The sequence below is a fragment of the Rattus norvegicus genome, chromosome 10 (assembly GCF_021556685.1).
Source record: "Rattus norvegicus strain SHRSP/BbbUtx chromosome 10, alternate assembly SHRSP_T2T, whole genome shotgun sequence".
NCBI classification, from domain to species: Eukaryota; Metazoa; Chordata; class Mammalia; order Rodentia; family Muridae; genus Rattus; species Rattus norvegicus.
In genome coordinates this window covers 7834288-7856174 of record NC_141543.1, presented here as the reverse complement: position 1 = coordinate 7856174, position 21887 = coordinate 7834288, and the positions used below count along the sequence as shown (strand labels likewise).

Sequence of the window (21887 nt, the reverse complement as noted above, 5' to 3'; positions counted from 1 at the left end):
TGGAGGTAGTTGGGATGGCTGGAGGTAGTTGGGATGGCTGAAGGATGTGTTAGCTGCTGCAGAAGCAATAGATGCCAGTTTGTGAGGGAGGAAAGAAGGGAAGGAAGAAGAGAAGGAATGAGGAATATGGAAGGGAAAGGGAGAATAGGGGAAGGTAATGTAAGGAGAGGGAAGGAATGGGGGCTGTAGGAACTACATCTACTGAAATTTGATGAGTGTTACCTAACATTGGTAGGACTCTTATCCTCCCTGCACACCTGCCTGCCTGCCCCCCCCCCTCTCTCTCTCTCTTGATTTTTCCAGACAGGGTTTCTTTATGTAATTCTAGATGTTCTAGAACTCAGTGTACAGACTATACTAGCCTCTAACTCAGAGATCTTCTAGGCTCTACCTCCCAAGTACCAGGATTAAAGGCGTGCACCACAGATAGACTTATACATCTCTCTTAATGTAGCATTTCCAGCGTCTTGAATTGTGCTGGGTACTTAGGCCAATTAATATTTCTTAAATGTATAATAAATTATCCTTCCCAATCCTCAATTTTGCCAATCCTTATCCCCTCATTAATCTCTCTCCCATGCCCCCTTGCCCTAGAGTAAGAGGGAGACAATGTCAGGCTCATGACAGAATCTCTACCTGACCTGAACCTAGCAGCCTTTGGCTATACCAATGGCAGTCATGGTCACAGGCAATTGACTCTGTTATACATGCTCATGATAAGCCCAAAGCTACTGTATGAACCATGAATCACAGGAAAGGTGAAATGTAGGGGAAGTATCCATTCCCTAATTGACTTTTGATTGTGTCAATAAAGATAGCAGAAGCTAATTGCTGGTGAAGGGGAAAAGGTGGGACTTCCAGGTCCCAGGAGGAAGAGAAGGGAATGAGAGGGAATGAGAGGGGGGAGGGTAGAGTAGGTAGTAGAGTGGAGGGAGCAGTAGATATGTAGATCTCAGGGGCACCTATACCTCCTGGCAACCTGTGCCCACTCACTGCTAAAACCCTCAGCTTGCCAACATTGCCTTACCTACTCAGGGTCAGGTCTCAAAGAACTCAGGACCAAGGGCTTAATGAGATGCCTGTCAACATTTCAAAGCAAATACTGGCTGCCAGGTCCCTTCCAGCAACAAAAACCTGTTACAAATTCCTCAGTACTTCTCAACTAACCCTCTCTCTAAACCTCTCCAGCTCAGGAACTGGGTTCACTTCCCTTCCTGCAGCGTCTCCTTGTCTATATAACCCAGTCATTTTTGCACTCTCTTGGTCCTCAGCTCTTAGTTCTTGGTTCCCTCTCTTGCCCCCACCTCGTCTTTGCTCTCTCTTCTCTTCCTTCCTTTTCCCAAACTACTGAAAAGCTCTCAGGGAGAACTTTCCCTCGGGATGGAGACCCTCCAACTCCAAAGACCAGACCGAGACACCACAGGATGCAATCAGCAAGAGGATTTGGTTTATTGTCGGGATACACAGGCACAGGCACCTGCGGGCGCTTCAGTCACTCGGGGGACTGGCGTGCCCCACGGAACCAAGGATGGGCTTTTTATAGGATTTTGGGGAGCAGAAGCAAGCATACAGAAGCAGATGCATGGTTACAGGGATATAATTGGTGGATTCTAATATGGCAAGGGTTTAGCCCGGGGGCAAGTTTCCTAGCTACCTTCCTGAAACATAACGACTGACTCGACCCCCCACCAGGGTGTGGGACCTCTCCCGGGGCTTTTTTTCATTGTCAGGTGCTCAACCGAAGTCGTCCTGTTGCCAGGCCTTCAACCAAACACATCCTGCTTGGCAGCCGATGTGTACTCAGTGTTCTAACCTTTCCCTGAACCAGTCATCTTAAGTACAGCCTTGTAAAATGGCGTTACTGCTGCTAAGCTGGGGTCTTTCATTCCCCCATTTTTTTTTTGTTAACTTTGAGTGAAATCTTTCACTCGACTTGGTCAAGAAATTTCTGTCTGGTGGGGGCTTATTCCCCCACTGACTCTAGGCCACAAAAGGACTAGGAGGAGTTTTAACTTTAAGGGGTTTGGAGTGCGCTGAACTCTCCATGTCTGGGGTGTAGTGTTGTGGTTAGTCAATTCCTCAGACCAGACTGCCTTGATGTGTGGTGCGTGGATCTAAGCCGCGACTCCGTCTACCTTTAGGGCGGTCGGGGTAGTCAGGAGGACGGTGTAGGGTCCTTTCCACCGTGGCTCGAGATTCTTGGTCTGGTGTCTGCGCACCCACACGGTGTCTCCAATCTGGAACGGGTGTGGCACCACCGGATGCTCAAGCTCGTCCTGGTAAGCAGCGGCCAAAGGTCTCCAGACGTCTCTCTGCACAATCTGTAGGGCCTGTAAATGGGCCCTCAGAGAAGGGCTGTCAGCAAAATCAGCAATGTTTGAATCAAAGAAATGGGGGTGGTGCTCCATACATTATTTTAAAAGGAGTTAGACCATGGGGGCCCGGGGTATTCTGGGCCCGATATAGAACTAGGGGAAGGAGGGCCACCCAATCCTTTGAGCCAGTTGCAAGCGTAAGTTTGGATAAAGTCTCCTTAATTGTTCTATTCATGTGTTCTACCTGACCTGAACTCTGGGGTCTATCTAATCAATCCCCAGCAATTTGGCCACCAACTGACTTACTTGGGAGACGAAAGCGGGCCCGTTGTCCGACCCCAACGCTTGAGGCATGTCATACCTGGGAAAGATTTCCTCGAGGAGCTTCTTGGTGACCATTTTTGTAGTCTCGTGCTTCGTGGGGAAGGCTTTGACCCATCCTGAGAAGGTGTCTACAAACACTAGGAGATACTTGTATCCATATATATATCTGGTTTAATTTTAGTAAAATCAATTTCTCAATGGATGTCGGGACGGTGTCCCCTAGGACGAACTCCTTGTCCAATCATGGTCCTTCCCGGGTTAACCTGAGCGCACGCTTTGCAACTCTCAGTCACCTTTTGTATCGCTTTGTCCCGATTCAAAAAACACAGATTTATCTCTTCCCGATCTAGTAAGGTTTTTATCTTCTTAAACCCCAAATGGGTTAATTTATGTAAAAAGGAGATCAATTCAAAAGTCCTTTGTAGACCCACTGTTTTAGTTGAGGGTGGTAGATGGCCCCCATTTTTTTAGGAGCTCTATGTCCTCATGGGCATAAACCCAACTGGTTTGTCCCACTGGTGGGGGCGTGGGTTGGTCTGGGCTATTTAAGGGCAAGATTTGTTTGCTCATGGCCGCTTCTCGCGCCGTGGCATCGGCCAGCCGGTTTCTTCGTGCCTCTGGGTTGTGCCCTTTTTGGTGTCCTGGACAATGTATAATACTCAGTCTTTTGGGCAAGAATAGGGCTTCTAAGAGGGCCAGAATTTTAGCCATATCTTTACCCTCAGATGTGAGCAGCCCCCGCCTCCGGTAGATCTCCCCGTGGATGTGTGCCGTGGCAAAGGCATAACGGCTGTCTGTATATATATTTAGCCTCTTACCTTTTGTCATCTTGAACGCCTGAGTCAAGGCGATGAGTTCAGCCTGTTGTGCGGAGGTACCAGCAGGCAGGGCTTTCGCCCAAATCACTTTGTCCTCCGTAGTGACCGCAGCTCCAGCCTTTCGCTCTCCCTCTGTCAAGAAGCTGTTGTCATCCGTGTACCATGTGTGGTCAGCATTCTGAAGAGGCTGGTCCGATAGGTCCGGCCTGGTTCCATGTACTTCTGTGAGGATTTGTAGGCAGTCATGCTGTTTTGTCTCCTCTGGTAGAGGAAGCAAGGTGGCAGGATTGAGGGCGACTACGGGCCCAAACTGAACCCGTTCTGCATCCAGTAACAAGGCTTGGTGTGAGAATTAGAGAGCCAGCGGTCTGGGGGCTGCTTTACCAAGGCCTCCACTGCGTGGGGTGCTAGGATGGTGAGTGGCTGTCCCAAAGTCAATTTTTCAGCGTCCTTGATCAGGACAGCAATAGCAGCCACCATCCTTAGGCACGGTGGCCAGCCAGAGGCCACAGGGTCCAATTTCTTAGACAGGTAGGCCACAGGGCGTTTCTAGGGTCCCAACCTTTGTGTTAGGACCCCTTTAGCATACCCCTGTTTCTCATCGATGAACAGTTACTGAGCAAATTGTAAGGGTTTGGAACAGTCAGATGAATATCTTCTATCCTCTTGTTGACCTTTCTCAAGTCTTGTACTGGCCTATAATCTCCAGTGTCGGGTTTCTTAACAGGCAGAAGAGGCGTATTCCAAGGCGACCGGCAGGGGATTAGGATGCCTTGATCTAGAAGCCTCGTAATGTGAGGCCTTATACCTTGATAAGCTTCATGTGACAGGGGGTATTGTTTTATGGAGACTGGAGTTGTAGTGGCCTTTAACTGTATAATTAAGGGGGGCTGTTGGAGCGCCAACCCCATCCCACTAGTCTCTGCCCAAGCCAGTGTCCTGTCCCGGTTTATAGGGTTAGAACTTGAAGGGGAGTTCCGTGGGGGCCAGTTATTTGGGCCCCTCCTTCCTCAAAATGAATTTGTGCTTTTAGTTTGGTGAGCAGGTCACGGCCCAGCAGAGGGTACGGGCAGTCTGGAACATGTAAGAAGGAATGGGTCACCTTACCAGTAGCCAGCTGAACCCAGCGGTCCGTAGTCCATCAGTATTGTTTCTCACCAGTAGCTCTTTGTACCCAGGCCGTCCGGTCGCTGAGTTGTCCTGAAGCTCGGGTGAGGACTGAATGCTGGGCTCCTGTGTCTACCAGGAAAGTAACCGGCTGCCCCCCAACTTTAAGCGTTACCCTGGGCTCAGGGGGGGGCTCCTGGCCCTGACCTCCCTAATCTTTATCTAGAGCCAAGAGGGAGGTTCGTGGTCGAGGTTTTCGGGGTCCGCCAGGCTTCTTGGGGCACTCTCTGGCCCAGTGCCCTTTCTCTTTGTAATAGGCACATTGATCTTTATCCAGCTTCAGCCCCTTTCGAGCTCCCCCCTATCTCCCTTCTTTTCTTGGCCCTGAACTACGGCGGCCAAGATTCGACTCAATTCTTTGTTTCTTTTTTATCTCTCTCTTATTAAAAATCTTTTTAGCTTCTTTAAGTAAATCCTGTAATGTATAGCCCTGCAAATTTTCTAACCTCTGTAACTTAGTCCTGATATCTGGAGCAGCCTGCCAGATGAAGGACATAGAGACACTCATCATTTGTCCTGGGTCATCTGGGTCATAGGGAGTGTACATACGGTAGGCCTCCTTAAGTCTCTCTAGAAAGGTGGAGGGAGTTTCCCCTGCTTCCTGTAATACCTGTTTTACCTGAGCCAAATTAGTAGGGCGTCGTATAGCCCCTCGGAGACCCGCTAGAAGCAACTGGCGATAAAGGCGTAGGTGTCCCTTACCTTCAGCTGTATTAAAATCCCAGTTTGGTCTCTTAAGTGGGAATGCAGCATCAATTTTCTCAGGCAGCTGGGTGGGATGCCCATCATCTCCCAGAATATGCTTTCTGGCCTCTAGGAACACTCTTTGTTTTTTTTTTTTTTCTGAGGTTAAGAGGGCCTGTAAGAGCTGTTGGCAGTCATCCCAAGTAGGCTGGTGGGTAAGTAAAACAGATTCTATTAGGTCGGTGAGTGCCACCGGATCTTTGGAGAAAGAAGGGTTGTGTTGTTTCCAATTGTAAATGTCAGCTGCTGAAAACGGCCAGTATTGGGTCTGGCCACCGGTTCCCTGTCTAAGTGGGAAAGCCTGGGAGGTTGAATCTGGCATCACCTCGCGCTTATTGCGCAATCTCCCTTCGACAGGGGAGAAACCCTTATCAGACTGTGGCCCGGCAACTGATCTGGCCGGCGGCTCTGCCTCCTCCGTTTCAGCCGGGCCTGTCAGAGAGAAGATCTATGAGAGGGGAGTTTGGGTCTGCCGGGAGGACAGGTTTTTTAGAAGGCTCTGATTTCACAAAGGTAGAGAGAGGAAGACATGGCCGGCGGACCGGGCGGGGCCGAGGGGACAGGCTGGGGGTTGAGGGGAGGCCAATTCGGGTCCACGAAGGGTTCCGCCCAGGGGGGGGGGTTTAAGGCGAGACTCTCTCAAGTGATAATATAAGAAACCTGGTCAGGATGTCCGTGGACGACCCGATCTTTAACCTGTAAAATAATGATCTTATTAAATGTGCCATTCACTGGCCATCCCGCTCCTAAAGTGGGCCACTCGGATGTGCAGAGAGTCTGTCATTTTCCTTTTTTAACCTCGACGGACTGGTTGTGTGCCCGGTCGTGGACGTCTTTCCAATGATCAAGAGTGAGACTTAGGGGCGTTGTTAGGGACTGTCCCATGTTAGTTCTAAGGAAGATTAGAACACAGAGAAAACAAACAACACCAACAGTCAAACAAACAACAGACAGGCGTGCTGCACGGCTTTGGTACCAAACTGAAAGCAAAAAGTCAGATGGAGGTGGCAAAGGTCCGCGGCCCTCTGAAAGCCAAAAATACAGACAGAGGTGCCGTTAGTCCGGATCTTTCTCCTCTAACCAGAGTCCCAGATTGGGCCCCGAAAAGTCGGGCCCTAACACCCTTGGAACGTCTTCCAGGGCTGCGGGGCGAGAAGTCTGAGCTCGTCAGCTCCTTCTTCGTCCCGCCCAAATTCTAAACAACCTGGCTGAGCGCTCACAGAACAGACCTGGCTGAACGCTCACAGAACAGACCTGGCTGAGCGCTCACAGAACAGACCTGGCTGAGCGCTCACAGAACCTGGCTGAGCGCTCACAGAACAGACCTGGCTGAGCGCTCACAGAACAGACCTGGCTGAGCGCTCACAGAACAGACCTGGCTGAGCGCTCACAGAACAGACCTGGCTGAGCGCTCACAGAACAGACCTGGCTGAGCGCTCACAGAACAGACCTGGCTGAGCGCTCACAGAACAGACCTGGCTGAGCACTCACAGAACAGACAGAATAAGGCAGAACGAGACAGAATCAGACAGACGCGGGCCGGCTTACCTCCCAGTGGGTGGTCGGTGGTCCCTGGGTGGAGAATCTCCTTTCCCGGCCAATGCACCAAATGAAAAGCTCTCAGGGAGAACTTTCCCTCGGGATGGGGACCCTCCAACTCCAAAGACCAGACCGAGACACAACAGGATGCAATCAGCAAGAAGATTTGGTTTATTGTCGGGATACACAGGCACAGGCACCTGCGGGCGCTTCAGTCACTCGGGGGACTGGCGCGCCCCACGGAACCAAGGATGGGCTTTTTATAGGATTTTGGGGAGCAGAAGCAAGCATACAGAAGCAGATGCATGGTTACAGGGATATAATTGGTGGATTCTAATATGGCAAGGGTTTAGCCCGGGGGCAAGTTTCCTAGCTACCTTCCTGAAACATAACGGCTGACTCGGCCCCCCAAGGGTTCAGCCCGGGGGCAAGTTTCTTAGCTACCTTCTTGGAACATAACGACTGACTCGGCCCCGCACCAGGGTGTGGGACCTCTCCCGGGGCTTTTTTTCATTGTCAGGTGCTCAACCGAAGTCGTCCTGTTGCCAGGCCTTCAACCAAACACATCCTGCTTGGCAGCCGATGTGTACTCAGTGTTCTAACCTTTCCCTGAACCAGTCATCTTAAGTACAGCCTTGTAAAATGGCGTTACTGCTGCTAAGCTGGGGTCTTTCACTACCTAAGCTATAGCCTAGTTCAGTCTGGACCGTTCTAGATGCCTCTGTGCAACTCTCCCTCATATCTACAATAAAATCCTTCTCCTTGACCTTGGAGTGGCCCTGTCTTGAGTTGAGGGTAGAAGCAGACACAAATCATGTCGGGTGTCCTTTCTTTAGATAGAAACTGTGCTAGGTAGTTCTCTACTCTGATAACAAACAAGGATAGTGAATAGGATAATAGGTGGAAAACTACAACACAAGGAGGGAAACTGCACTCTAGAAAAAGCAAGAAAGTAATCTTCTTGCAACAAAACCAAAAAGGAGAGAAACACAAACATCATTCCACGTCTAACAATGAAAATAACAGGAAGCAACAATCACTGTTCCTTCACCTCTCTCAGCATCAATGATCAATTCCCCAATAAAAAGACAAAGACTAACAGACTGGATACGTAAAGAGGACCCAGCATTTTGCTGCAAACAGGAAACACTCCTCAGAGATGAAGACAGACACTACCTCAGAGTAAAAGGCTGGAAAACAATTTTCCAAGCAAATGTCCCAAGAAACAAGCTGGAGTAGCCAGCTTGTTTTGATATTATATCAAATAAAATTGACTTTCAACCAAAAGTCATCAAAAAAAGATAAGGAAGGACACTTCATATTCATCAAAGGAAAAATCCACCAAGATGAACTCTCAATCCTAAATATCAATGCTCCAAACGTAAGGGCACCTACATTCATAAAAGAAACCTTACTAAAGCTCAAAGCACACATTGCACCTCAGGCAATAATAGTAGGACATTTCAACACCCTACTCTCAACAATGGACAGATCATGGAAACAGAAATTAAACAGAGACATAAAGATACTAACAGAAGTTTTGAACCCAGTGGATTTAGCAGAAGATAGTTATAGAACATTTCATGCTAAAACAAAAGAATATACCTTCTTTTCAGCACCTCATGGCACCTTCTCCAAAATTGAACATATAATTGGTCACAAAACAAACCTTAACAGATACAGGAAGATAGAAATAATCCCATGCATTCTGTCAGATCACCAGGGAATTAGGCTGGTCTTCAATAACAACAACAACAACAACAACAACAACAACAACAACAAAAAACAACAGAAAGCCTGCATATACATGGAAGTTGAACAACGCACTACTCAATGACAATTTGGTCAAGGAAGAAATAAAGAAATAAAGGCTTCTTAGAAGTTAATGAAAATGAAGGTACAACATACCCAAATGGGACACAATGAAAGCCCTACTAAGAGGAAAACTCATAGCTCTGAGTGCCTGCAAAACGAAACAGGAGAGAGCATACATCAGCAGCTTGACAGCACACCTAAAAGCTCTAGAACAGAAAGAAGCAAATACACTCAAGAGGAGTCAAAGGCAGGAAATAATCAAACTCAGCCTGAAATCAACCAAGTAGAAACAAGAAGGACTATACAAAGAATCAATAAAACCAGGAGCTGGTTCTTTGAGGAAATCAACAAGATAGATAAACCCTTAGCCAGACTAACCAGAGGGCACAGAGAGTGTATCCAAATTAACAAAATCAGAAATGAAAAGGGAGATATAATCTGAGGAAATTAAAAAAATCATCAGATCCTACTACAAGAGCCTATATTCAACAAAACTGGACAATCTGGAGGAAATGAACAATTTTCTAGACAAATACCTTGTACCAAAGTTAAATCAGGATCAGAAAAACCATTTAAACAATCCCATAATTCCTAAAGAAATAGAAACAGTTATTAAAAGTCTCCCAACCAAAAAGGGCCCTGGACCAGATGGGTTTAGTGCAGAATTTGATCAGACCTTCATAGAAGACTTCATACCAATACTATCCAAACTATTCCACAAAATAGAAACAGACAGAACGCTACCAATTTCCTTCTATGAAGCCACAATTATGCTTATGCCTAAACCACACAAAGACTCAACAAAGGAAGAAACCCTCAGACCAATTTCCCTTATGAATATCAATGCAAAAGTACTCAATATAATTCTCTCTCCCAAACTGAATACAAGAACACATCAACACAATCATCCATCATGATCAAGTACGCTTCATCCCAGGGATGGTTCAATAGACAGAAACTCGTCAATGTAATCCACTATATAAACAAACTCAAAGGGAAAAAATGATCATTTCATTAGATTCTGAGAAAGCATTTGACAAAATTCAACACCCCTTCATGATAAAAGTCCTGGAAACATCAGGAATTCAAGGCCCGTACCTAAACATAGTAAAAGCCATATACAGCAAACCATCAGCTAACATTAAACTAAATGGAGAGAAACTTGAAGCAATGACACTGAAATCAGGAACTAGACAAGACTGCCCACTCTTTTCCCACTTATTCAATATAATACTTGAAGTCCTGGCCAGAGCAATCAGACAAGAAAAAGAGGTCAAAAGGATACGAATTGGAAAAGAAGAAGTCAAAATATCACTATTTGCAGATGATATGATAGTATACTTAAATGACCCCAAAAGCTCCACCAGAGAATGACTAAGCCTGATAAACAACTTCAGCAAAGTGGCTGGGTATAAAACTCAAGACGGATGATCAAAATGTGAATGCTTCACTCCTGCTCTAAAAGGGGAAGAAGAATACCCTTGGCAGGGAAGAGAGAGGCAAAGATTAAAATAGAGACTGAAGGAACTCCCATTCAGAGCCTGCCCCACATGTGGCCCATACATATACAGCCACCCAAGTAGACAAGATGGATGAAGCAAAGAAGTGCAGACCGACAGGAGCTGGATGTAGATCTCTCCTGAGAGACACAGCCAGAATACAGCAAATACAGAGGCGAATGCCAGCAGCAAACCACTGAACTGAGAATAGGACCCCCGTTGAAGGAATCAGAGAAAGAACTGGAAGAGCTTGAAGGGGCTCGAGACCCCATATGTACAACAATGCCAAGCAACCAGAGCTTCCAGGGACTAAGCCACTACCTAAAGACTATGCATGGACTGACCCTGGACTCTGACCTCATAGGTAGCAATGAATATCCTAGTAAGAGCACCAGTGGAAGGGGAAGCCCTGGGTCCTGCTAAGACTGAACCCCCAGTGAACTAGACTGTTGGGGGGAGGGCGGCAATGGGGGGAGGGTTGGGAGGGGAACACCCATAAGGAAGGGGAGGGGGGAGGGGGATGTTTGCCCGGAAACGAAAGAATTATTATTAAGTATTAAATAAATTAAAAAAAAAGTGGCTGGGTATAAAATTAACTCAAACAAATCAGTAGCCTTCCTGTACTCAAAGGATAAAAAGGCTGATAAAGATATTAGGAAACTAGCACCCTTCACATAGTCCCAAATATTATAAAATACCTTGGTGTGAGTCTAACCAAGTAAGTGAAAGATCTGTATGACAAGAACTTCAAGTCACTGAAGAAATTGAAGATCTCAGAAGATGGAAAGAACTTTCATGCTCATGGATTGTCAGGATTAATATAGTAAAAATGGCCATTTTGCTAAAAGAAATCTACAGATTCAATGCAATCCACATCAAAATTCCAACTCAATTCTTCATAGAGATAGAAAGAACAACTTGCATTCATTTGGAATAACAAAAAAAAAAAAACCAGGATAGTGAAAACTATACTCAACAACAAAAGAACTTCTGGGGGAATCACCATCCCTGACCTCAAGCAGTATTACAGAGCATTAGTTAAAAACTGTATGGTATTGGTACAGAGACAGGCAGATAGATCAGTGGAATAGAATTGAAAACCCAGAAATTAACCCACACACCTATGGTCACTTGATCTTTGGCAAAGGAGCTAAAACCATCCACTGGAAAAAAGATAGCATTTTCAACAAATGGTGCTGGTTCAACTGGTGATCAGCATGTAGGAGAATTTAAATCGATCCATTTTATTCCCCTGTACAAAGTGTAAGCCTACGTGGATCAAGGACCTCCACATTAAACCAGATACACTCAAACTAATAGAAAATAAATTAGGCAAGAGTCTCAAACACTGGGGAAATTTTCCTGAACAAAACACCAATGGCTCATGATCTAAGATCAAGAATTGACAAATGGGACCTCATAAAACTGCAAAGCTTCTGTAGACAAAGGACACTGTCATTAGGACAAAACAGCAACAACACATGGGGAAAAGATCTTTACCAATCCTGCATCTGATAGAGGGCTAATATCCAAAATATAGAAAGAATTCAAGAAGGTAGACTCCGCAGAGCCAAATAACCCTATTAAAATGGGGTTCAGAGCTAAGCAAAGAATTCTCAACTGAGGAATATGAATGGCTGAGAAGTACTTAAAGAAATGCTCAACATCCTTAGGCATCAGGGAAATGTAAATCAAAACAACTCTGAGATTCCACCTCACACAAGTCAGAATGGCTAAGACAAAAAACTCATGTGACAGCAGATGCTGGTGAGGATGTGGAGAAAGAGGAACACTACTCCATTGTTGATGGGATTGCAAAGTGGTACAACCACTCTGGAAATCAGTCTGAAGGTTCCTCAGAAAATTGGACATTGCACTACCTGAGGACCCAGCTATACCTCTCCTGGGCACATACCCAAAAGATGCTCCAACATATAACAAAGACACATGCTCCACTATGTTCACAGCAGCCTTATTTATAATAGCCAGAAGCTGGAAAGAACCCAGATGCACTTCAACAGAGGAATGAATTCAAAAGATGTGGTACATCTACAGAATGGAGTACTACTCAGAGATCAAAAACAATGATTTAATGAAATTCATAAACAAATGATTTGAACTAGAAAAGGTCCTGGGTGAGGTCACCCAATCACAGAAAAACACTCACTGATAAGTGGATATTAGCCCAAAAACTTGAATTACCCAAGACACAATCCACAGACCACGTGAAGCTCAAGAGGAAGGATGACCAAGATGTGGATGCTTTGGTACTTCTTAAAAGGGGGAACAAAAATATTCATTGGAAGGGATATGAAGTTTGGAGGAGAGACTGAAGGAACAGCCATTCAGAGCCTGCCCCACATGTGGCTCATATATATACAGCCACCAAAACTAGATAAAATTGATGAAGCTAAGAAGTGCTAGCTGACAGGAAAGGAATATAGATCTCTCCTGAGAGACACAACCAGAGCATGTCAAATACAGAGACAAACACTAGCAGCAAACTGAACTGAGAATGGGACCACTGTTGGATGAATTAGAGAAAGGATTGAAGGAGCTGAAGGGGCTTGCAACCTTATAAGAACAACAATGCCAACCAACCAGAGTTCCCAGGGACTAAACCACTACCCAAAGACTATATATGGACTAACCCAGGGTTCCAACTGTGTATGTAGCAGAGGATGCCCTTGTTGGGCACCAAAGGAAGGCGAAGCCCTTGGTCTTGCCCATGTTGGACTCCCAGTGTAGGGGAATGTGGGTAGTGTGGGAAGGGGGGATGGATGTGGAGGGGAACACCCTTATAGATAAAGGGTTGGGGGATAGGATTTGTGGCTTATTTTCGGGAAATTGGGAAAGGGTATAGCATTTGAAATGTAAATTAAAAAATATCAAATAAAAAAGGAAAGAAAGAAAGCTACTTGGGTAGTAACACTCATCTCTCTGTTTCATGATGATAGATGTGATGTGTCCAGCTGTCTCAAGTTCCTGATGCTAGGCTTCTTCAGATATTATGGAATGCACCCACAAATAGGAAGCCCAAATGACTCCTTCCACTCTCCCACTGTTTTTTGTCAGCTATTGTATCTTAACAGGAAAAGTAACTACGACACTCACAATATTGATATTTTTGAGTGTTCCCTGGACCCTGGCTCACACTAAGTTCTTCCTGACAGAAAGGTATTCAAAACACCCAGGCCCATGAAATCAAGGTATATGCCACCATCAGATTACAAGGTCATGGTCATAAGAAGCCCTCAGTGCTGTGTGTTTCCCAATCTGAATACCAAGTATGTCTTCCCTATAGCTTGTCCTCTGGCTCTAAACCTGCAAAATGGCATTTTGGAGATCTCTTTGCTGAGGTTTATCTTTATGAACTCTCCTAGAAGAAGTCAGGGAGGCCCTGGTTCTCACACCTCCCCCTGAAAGACCCCTGAAGTGGGGGAACCCTCACTCAAGTCTTGGGATGACGCGGCCCCCCAAGAACTCACGAGAGAGCGATCTTGATGCAATCAAAAAGAGGTATATTGATAGGGACGACAGAAACCAGTGCACTGGGGTCAAGACTCGTATCCCACGCCGGGGTAGAGGAGTTTGACCTTGAATGGTTGGGAGAAGGGGTATTTAAAGGAAAAACCATACCGAATCACAAGGAAGAACCTCCTGTTTCTTATGATTGTTCTTTAAGATTTTAATCTAACTTTGTGGTTAACCAGTTCCTGCTACTATGGTCAGCTGCTATTATGGTCAGCTAGTTTCTGGAACAAAGTGGCTGAACCAGCTGGTGCAATTACTCTTTCTGTGATCAGCTAGTTCCTGGAACAGGCAGTTCCAGGGCCAGCATTTGGCTTCAACTTTTGTCTAGGGGGCAATTTTAAACTTTTTCCTTTCACCCCCACCACACACACACCACAGTAGCCACCAGGTAGCTGGAGCTAATGCTGGGGCTGTTCTCCTCCTGGACACTTTTGTCCCTCCCCTCCTGTCCTGATGCTCAACCTCAGGCTCATTGTCTTTCATTTCATCCCAGCCAGGGATCACACCGTTAGCTTGTAATAACTCCTGCAGCCCTTGGCTGCCTGGCTTAGCTTCTCTTTGTCTTATATCCCTCCTCATTCCTACTGTTTATCTGGGTTCCAGAAAATTAAGTGTCTTCAGCCTCCAGAGGGGTGGGCTGGTTATCTCCACACTCCACCCACTGATTGGATTTTTCATAAAAGGGATTTGTGGCCTGCTTCTCAGCTTGCTCAAGCCATTTGCAATTTTTAACCAGACTGAGTCAGAATTTCATCAGGCAATGAAGAAAATTGTGTGATGGGTATATCTCAGGATATACCTCATGTCCTGGGATTCTAATATTTCCAAAGCTGGCTTGAACTCTAGAACCATGTCATTAAGAAACAGAACGTGTGTCTGGGTCAGTCCAAGGTCAGCTCGGATCACTGGAGGAAGCACTGCCAACTGGAACAGTGAGCAAAATTAATACATCCCTGGAACAGAGTGACTGCTGCAGTAATAGAGAAACACTTTTGAGGTGCAGTGATGCAAGGAGGGAGCTGGAGCTTGCTATTGGTGGAGTACTCCAGGCTGACCAGCAAATTAAAGATAATTTGTGAGAAGTAAAAGCTCAGATTCAAAGCTGCATAAGTCGCCACCTGGAACAGGTAGATCTCATCTATCAGCTTAAAGAGGAGACACTGCAGCAACAGGCTCAGCAGCTTTATTGGCTAATGGACCAATTTAATTGTCTTATACATCAAATGGAGAACCCAGAACAAAGATCTTGCCAATCAAGTCTCTGTTCTTGGAGAGAATGGGCAGTTTGGCCCTTAAGCCTGAACATTCAACTCTCCTACTCTTTGAAGCAAATACATCTGCTCTGCCCCAGACCATTACCACATTTGGATCCCTCAAGACCATTCAAATTCCTGAACATGTTATAGCTCATGCTAGCTCTTCAAGTATTGGGCCTATCCTAGAGAAAAGAGGTTGTATCCAGGTGCCAGAGAAGACTCCTGCAGAGCCTGCAGTTTCTTCAATGATGCCTGGGGCTTAGAAAACTGGCTCCTTAACAGTCATCAATAAGAAATTTCTGGAAAACCAAGCTCCTCAAAATGTAATGCCATTGTAGCACCAGTTCCTTGTCTACTGAAGCTGAAAAGGTTGAAGATGTAGAGATCCTTGATCAAAATGAGCTGGACCTGTCTGATTGGTTGGTGACTCCTCAGAAACCCTGTGAACCGAACAAGCCTGTGAATGGCAGCTCTGAAACCAGTGAGAAGTTTAAACTCTTGTTCCAGGTGTTCAGAGAGCCCAACAACATGAATGATTGGCTTGTCAAGCCTGACTCCTATACCAACTGTCAGGGTTACCAGCGCAGAGGTGTGGAGATTGAGAACCTGGGCAGTCTGAAATTTCTGAATGACCACTTGCAGGCTAAAAAATCATTGCCAGGCCTTCCTGGTTGCTGCCGCCACAGAGAGCCCTTGGGCAGCACCCCGCGAGCAAACTTGAGCCTCGGGACCACAGGTAAGACCAACTTGTCTGCTGCAAGAGAGCTGCCTGGTGAGATCGGGACACACAGAGGCAGAGTTCATCTAGGACCGGGCACTTCCTGTGTTTGCCTGAGGTCCCACACCCGCGGATCCCGGCCCGCAGCAGCTCTCTGCTCCCAGACCCTGTGGGAAAGAGACCTCACCGCCTGGTCAGGTGGGCACTCCTGAGGCTGCAGAGCGGAAGAGACCACCAACACTGCCCACCCCTGCCCACATCCCTGGCCCAAGAGGAAACTGTATAAGGCCTCTGGGCTCCCGTGGGGGAGGGCCCAGGAGCGGCAGGACCCCTGCCTGAGACACCGCTGGAACCTGAGGGAAACAGACCGGATAAACAGTTCTCTGCACCCAAATCCCGCGGGAGGGAGAGCTGAACCTTCAGAGAGGCAGACAAGCCTGGGAAACCAGAAGAGACTGCTCTCTGTACATACATCTTGGACGCCAGAGGAAAACACCAAAGGCCATCTGGAACCCTGGTGCACTGAAACTCCCGGAAGGAGCGGCACAGGTCTTCCTGGTTGCTGCCGCCGCAGAGAGCCCTTGGGCAGCACCCCGCCTGGTGAACTCAAGACACAGGCCCACAGGAACAGCTGAAGACCCGTAGAGAGGAAAAACTACACACCCGAAAGCAGAACACTCTGTCCCCATAACTGACTGAAAGAGAGGAAAACAGGTCTACAGCACTCCTGACACACAGGCTTATAGGACAGTCTAGCCACTGTCAGAAATAGCAGAACAAAGTAACACTAGAGATAATCTGATGGCGAGAGGCAAGCGCAGGAACCCAAGCAACAGAAACCAAGACTACATGGCATCATCGGAGCCCAATTCTCCCACCAAAACAAACATGGAATGTCCAAACACACCAGAAAAGCAAGATCTAGTTTCAAAATCCTATTTGATCATGATGCTGGAGGACTTCAAGAAAGACGTGAAGAACTCCCTTAGAGAACAAGTAGAAGCCTACAGAGAGGAATCGCAAAAATCCCTGAAAGAATTCCAGGAAAACACAATCAAACAGTTGAAGGAATTAAAAATGGAAATAGAAGCAATCAAGAAAGAACACATGGAAACAACCCTGGATATAGAAAACCAAAGGAAGAGACAAAGAGCCGTAGATACAAGCATCACCAACAGAATACAAGAGATGGAAGAGAGAATCTCAGGAGCAGAAGATTCCATAGAAATCATTGACTCAACTGTCAAAGATAATGTAAAGCAGAAAAAGCTACTGGTCCAAAACATACAGGAAATCCAGGACTCAATGAGAAGATCAAACCTAAGGATAATAGGTATAGAAGAGAGTGAAGACTCCCAGCTCAAAGGACCAGTAAATATCTTCAACAAAATCATAGAAGAAAACTTCCCTAACCTAAAAAAAGAGATACCCATAGGAATACAAGAAGCCTACAGAACTCCAAATAGATTGGACCAGAAAAGAAACACCTCCCGTCACATAATAGTCAAAACACCAAACGCACAAAATAAAGAAAGAATATTAAAAGCAGTAAGAGAAAAAGGTCAAGTAACATATAAAGGCAGACCTATCAGAATCACACCAGACTTCTTTTTTTTTTTTTTTATTAACTTGAGTATTTCTTATATACATTTCAAGTGTTATTCCCTTTCCCGGTTTCCGGACAAACATCACCCTCCCCCCTCCCCTTCCTTATGGGTGTTCCCCTCCCAAACCTCCCCCCATTGCCACCCTCCCCGCATAGTCTAGTTCACTGGGGGTTCAGTCTTAGCAGGATCCAGGGCTTCCCCTTCCACTGGTGCTCTTACTAGGATATTCATTGCTACCTATGGGGACAGAGTCCAGGGTCAGTCCATGTATAGTCTTTAGGTAGTGGCTTAGTCCCTGGAAGCTCTGGTTGCTTGACATTGTTGTACTTTTGGGGTCTCGAGCACCTTCAAGCTCTTCCAGTTCTTTCTCTGATTCCTTCAACGGGGGACCTATTCTCAGTTCAGTGGTTTGCTGCTGGCATTCGCCTCTGTATTTGCTGTATTCTGGCTGTGTCTCTCAGGAGCGATCTACATCCGGCTCCTGTCGGTCTGCACTTCTTTGCTTCATCCATCTTGTCTAATTGGGTGGCTGTATATGTATGGGCCACCTGTGGGGCAGGCTCTGAATGGGTGTTCCTTCAGTCTCTGTTTTAATCTTTGCCTCTCCCTTCCCTGCCAAGGGTATTCTTTTTCCTCATTTAAAGAAGGAGTGAAGCATTCACATTTTGATCATCCGTCTTGAGTTTCCTTTGTTCTAGGGATCTAGGGTAATTCAAGCATTTGGGCTAATAGCCACTTATCAATGAGTGCATACCATGTATGTCTTTCTGTGAGTGGGTTAGCTCACTCAGGATGATATTTTCCAGTTCCAACCATTTGCCTACGAATTTCATAAACTCGTTGTTTTTGATAGCTGAGTAATATTCCATTGTGTAGATGTACCACATTTTCTGTATCCATTCCTCTGTTGAAGGGCATCTGGGTTCTTTCCAGTTTCTGGCTATTATAAATAAGGCTGCGATGAACATAGTGGAGCACGTGTCTCTTTTATATGTTGAGGCATCTTTTGGGTATATGCCCAAGAGAGGTATGGCTGGATCCTCAGGCAGTTCAATGTCCAATTTTCTGAGGAACCTCCAGACTGATTTCCAGAATGGTTTTACCAGTCTGCAATCCCACCAACAATGGAGGAGTGTTCCTCTTTCTCCACATCCTCGCCAGCATCTGCTGTCACCTGAGTTTTTGATCTTAGCCATTCTCACTGGTGTGAGGTGAAATCTCAGGGTTGTTTTGATTTGCATTTCCCTTATGACTAAAGATGTTGAACATTTCTTTAGGTGTTTCTCAGCCATTCGGCATTCCTCAGCTGTGAATTCTTTGTTTAGCTCTGAACCCCATTTTTTAATAGGGTTATTTGTTTCCCTGCGGTCTAACTTCTTGAGTTCTTTGTATATTTTGGATATAAGGCCTCTATCTGTTATAGGATTGGAAAAGATCTTTTCCCAATCTGTTGGTTGCCGTTTTGTCCTAACCACAGTGTCCTTTGCCTTACAGAAGCTTTGCAGTTTTATGAGATCCCATTTGTCGATTCTTGATCTTAGAGCATAAGCCATTGGTGTTTTGTTCAGGAAATTTTTTCCAGTGCCCATGTGTTCCAGATGCTTCCCTAGTTTTTCTTCTATTAGTTTGAGTGTGTCTGGTTTGATGTGGAGGTCCTTGATCCACTTGGACTTAAGCTTTGTACAGGGTGATAAGCATGGATCGATCTGCATTCTTCTACATGTTGCCCTCCAGTTGAACCAGCACCATTTGCTGAAAATGCTATCTTTTTTCCATTGGATGGTTTTGGCTCCTTTGTCAAAAATCAAGTGACCATAGGTGTGTGGGTTCATTTCTGGGTCTTCAATTCTATTCCATTGGTCTATCTGTCTGTCTCTGTACCAATACCATGCAGTTTTTATCACTATTGCTCTGTAATACTGCTTGAGTTCAGGGATAGTGATTCCCCCTGAAGTCCTCTTATTGTTGAGGATAGCTTTAGCTATCCTGGGTTTTTTGTTATTCCAGATGAATTTGCAAATTGTTCTGTCTAACTCTTTGAAGAATTGGATTGGTATTTTGGTGGGGATTGCATTGAATCTGTAGATTGCTTTTGGTAAAATGGCCATTTTTACTATATTAATCCTGCCAATCCATGAGCATGGGAGATCTTTCCATCTTCTGAGGTCTTCTTCAATTTCTTTCCTCAGTGTCTTGAAGTTCTTATTGTACAGATCTTTTACTTGCTTGGTTAAAGTCACACCGAGGTACTTTATATTATTTGGGTCTATTATGAAGGGTGTCGTTTCCCTAATTTCTTTCTCGGCTTGTTTCTCTTTTGTATAGTGGAAGGCAACTGATTTATTTGAGTTAATTTTATACCCAGCCACTTTGCTGAAGTTGTTTATCAGCTTTAGTAGTTCTCTGGTGGAACTTTTGGGATCACTTAAATATACTATCATGTCGTCTGCAAATAGTGATATTTTGACCTCTTCTTTTCCGATCTGTATCCCCTTGATCTCCTTTTGTTGTCTGATTGCTCTGGCTAGAACTTCAAGAACTATATTGAATAAGTAGGGAGAGAGTGGGCAGCCTTGTCTAGTCCCTGATTTTAGTGGGATTGTTTCAAGTTTCTCTCCATTTAGTTTAATGTTAGCAACTGGTTTGCTGTATATGGCTTTTACTATGTTTAGGTATGGGCCTTGAATACCTATTCTTTCCAGGACTTTTATCATGAAGGGGTGTTGAATTTTGTCAAATGCTTTCTCAGCATCTAATGAAATGATCATGTGGTTCTGTTCTTTCAGTTTGTTTATATAATGGATCACGTTGATGGTTTTCCTTATATTAAACCATCCCTGCATGCCTGGGATGAAGCCTACTTGATCATGGTGGATGATTGTTTTGATGTGCTCTTGAATTCGGTTTGCCAGAATTTTATTGAGTATTTTTGCGTCGATATTCATAAGGGAAATTGGTCTGAAGTTCTCTTTCTTTGTTGGGTCTTTGTGTGGTTTAGGTATAAGAGTAATTGTGGCTTCATAGAAGGAATTCGGTAGGGCTCCATCTGTTTCAATTTTGTGGAATAGTTTGGATAATATTGGTATAAGGTCTTCTATGAAGGTTTGATAGAATTCTGCACTAAACCCGTCTGGACCTGGGCTCTTTTTGGTTGGGAGACCTTTAATGACTGCTTCTATTTCCTTAGGAGTTATGGGGTTGTTTAACTGGTTTATCTGTTCCTGATTTAACTTCGATACCTGGTATCTGTCTAGGATATTGTCCATTTCCTGAAGATTTTCAAGTTTTGTTGAATATAGGTTTTTATAGTAAGATCTGATGATTTTTTGAATTTCCTCTGAATCTGTAGTTATGTCTCCCTTTTCATTTCTGATTTTGTTAATTTGGACGCACTCTCTGTGTCCTCTCGTTAGTCTGGCTAAGGGTTTATCTATCTTGTTGATTTTCTCAAAGAACCAACTTTTGGTTCTGTTGATTCTTTCTATGGTCCTTTTTGTTTCTACTTGGTTGATTTCAGCTCTGAGTTTGATTATTTCCTGCCTTCTACTCCTCCTGGGTGTATTTGCTTCTTTTTGTTCTAGAGCTTTTAGGTGTGCTGTCAAGCTGCTGACATATGCTCTTTCCTGTTTCTTTCTGCAGGCACTCAGCGCTATGAGTTTTCCTCTTAGCACAGCTTTCATTGTGTCCCATAAGTTTGGGTATGTTGTACCTTCATTTTCATTAAATTCTAAAAAGTTTTTAATTTCTTTCTTTATTTCTTCCTTGACCAGGTTATCATTGAGTAGAGCATTGTTCAATTTCCAAGTATATGTGGGCATTCTTCCCTTATTGTTATTGAAGACCAGTTTTAGGCCGTGGTGGTCCGATAGCACGCATGGGATTATTTCTATCTTTCTGTACCTGTTGAGGCCCGTTTTTTGACCAATTATATGGTCAATTTTGGAGAAAGTACCATGAGGAGCTGAGAAGAAGGTATATCCTTTTGCTTTAGGATAGAATGTTCTATAAATATCCGTTAAGTCCATTTGGCTCATGACTTCTCTTAGTCTGTCTACATCTCTGTTTAATTTCTGTTTCCATGATCTGTCCATTGATGAGAGTGGGGTGTTGAAATCTCCCACTATTATTGTGTGAGGTGCAATGTGTGTTTTGAGCTTTAGTAAGGTTTCTTTTACATATGTAGGTGCCCTTGTATTTGGGGCATAGATATTTAGGATTGAGACTTCATCTTGGTGGATTTTTCCTTTGATGAATATGAAGTGTCCTTCCTTATCTTTTTTGATGACTTTTAGTTGAAAATTGATTTTATTTGATATTAGAATGGCTACTCCAGCTTTCTTCTTCTGACCATTTGCTTGAAAAATTGTTTTCCAGCCTTTCACTCTGAGGTAATGTCTGTCTTTGTCTCTGAGGTGTGTTTCCTGTAGGCAGCAGAATGCAGGGTCCTCGTTGCGTATCCAGTTTGTTAATCTATGTCTTTTTATTGGGGAGTTGAGGCCATTGATATTGAGAGATATTAAGGAATAGTGATTATTGCTTCCCGTTATATTC

At 44.9% G+C, this 21887-nt stretch overlaps 1 protein-coding gene and 1 pseudogene across 1 annotated transcript in view; both read left to right on the top strand.

Annotated features, from left to right (window-relative positions):
• The window catches only part of Bmerb1 (bMERB domain containing 1), a 166756-nt gene that overhangs the window by 66098 nt on the left and 78771 nt on the right, over positions 1 to 21887 (top strand). The window lies entirely within an intron of this gene.
• LOC148002740 (nuclear receptor coactivator 4 pseudogene) overlaps positions 6367 to 21887 on the top strand; it is a 33343-nt pseudogene continuing 17822 nt past the window's right edge.